The 1,267-nt window shown below is 56.2% G+C and overlaps 1 pseudogene; it reads left to right on the top strand.

Annotated features, from left to right (window-relative positions):
- Positions 1-22: 22 nt before the first annotated feature.
- On the top strand, positions 23-1,262 carry LOC116548551 (annotated as a pseudogene).
- The last annotated feature ends 5 nt before the right edge of the window (positions 1,263-1,267 follow it).

Genomic DNA, 1,267 nt, shown 5'->3' with positions numbered 1-1,267 from the left:
AAAAAAAAAAAAAGGACTTAGGTATAACATGAAATATGTGATTAAAAAAAATATATATGGGGTAATAATACTTATTACATGTTTGTATATGTAAGATATTATTGTAAACATTTAAAATGTATTAACACATTTCATCAGAACAACTCTGTGTAATACGTATTACTCTTCCCATCTGAAAGATGAGTAAACGGAAGCCCAGGAAACTTCGGTAGCTTGCCCGCAGATTGTATAAGGTCACCCAGTTGAACTGACTCAAGCCCTTACAGTTTACTTTCAGCGTGATTACCATAAATGCTAGATTATTCGTGGCCATGACGGCTGGGACATCTCGTCGCTGATCCTCGCCAAGGCGATTCAGCGCGCGAAGGTGCTGGGCTGGGAGCTGCAGGAGCAACTGTGGCCGCACATGGAAGCCATGCGGCCTCGGCCTTCCGTCTACATCCCCGAGTTCATCGCGGCCAACCAGGCCAGGGGCCTGGACAACCTCGTCCCGGACGCACACCTGCAGCAGCTGGAGCAGATCCCTAAGGACACCCCAGACTTCCGGTCTAGCGCGGGGCTGGACGAAGTCACCGTGCTGTGGACGGGCAACACAGAGCGCTTCTGTGAGGTGGTTCCGGGCCTCAAGGACACGGCCCAGAACCCGCTGCGCACCACTGCGCTCGGCCTGCAGGTGTCTCGCTCCAGCTCTTCGCCGTCGCCGGCATCCGGGAGGGCTGTGGCTTCCTCAGTGGGTCCCCGCAGAACACCCTAGTGCCCGGAGCACTTGAGCTCGCGTGTCAGCGCCGGGTTTTCGTGGGCGGAGGTGACTTCAAGTCTGGCCAGACCAAAGTCAAGTCCGTGCTCGTGGACTTCCTCTTCAGCTGTGGCCTCAAGACTACAGCTCAAGACGACGGGCAGAACCTGTCAGCGCCATTGCAGTTCCGCTCTAAGGAGGTGTGCAAGAGCAACGTGGTGGACGACATGGTGCCGAGCAATACAGTGCTCTATACACCCGGAGAGGAGCCCGGCCACTGCGTGATCATCAAGTACGTGGGTACCTGGGCGACAGCAAGCGCGCTGGGTGAGTAAACCTCGGAGCTAACGCTGGGCGGGACCAACACACTGGTGTGCACGACACGTGCCAGGACTCGCTGCTGGCCGCACCCATCACACTAGACCTGGCGCTGCTGACCGAGCTGTGCCGGCGGCGCCTGAGCTTCTGCACGGACGCTGACCCTGAGCTGCAGACCTTCCACCCCGTGCTGTCCCTGCTCAGCTTCCTATT

Source organism: Sapajus apella, unplaced genomic scaffold (genome assembly GCF_009761245.1).
Source record: "Sapajus apella isolate SASKATOON/1434 unplaced genomic scaffold, GSC_monkey_1.0 scaffold14969, whole genome shotgun sequence".
NCBI lineage: Eukaryota > Metazoa > Chordata > Mammalia > Primates > Cebidae > Sapajus > Sapajus apella.
The sequence above is the reverse complement of the archived record's forward strand: the minus strand, read 5'-3'. Positions and strand labels throughout refer to the sequence as shown.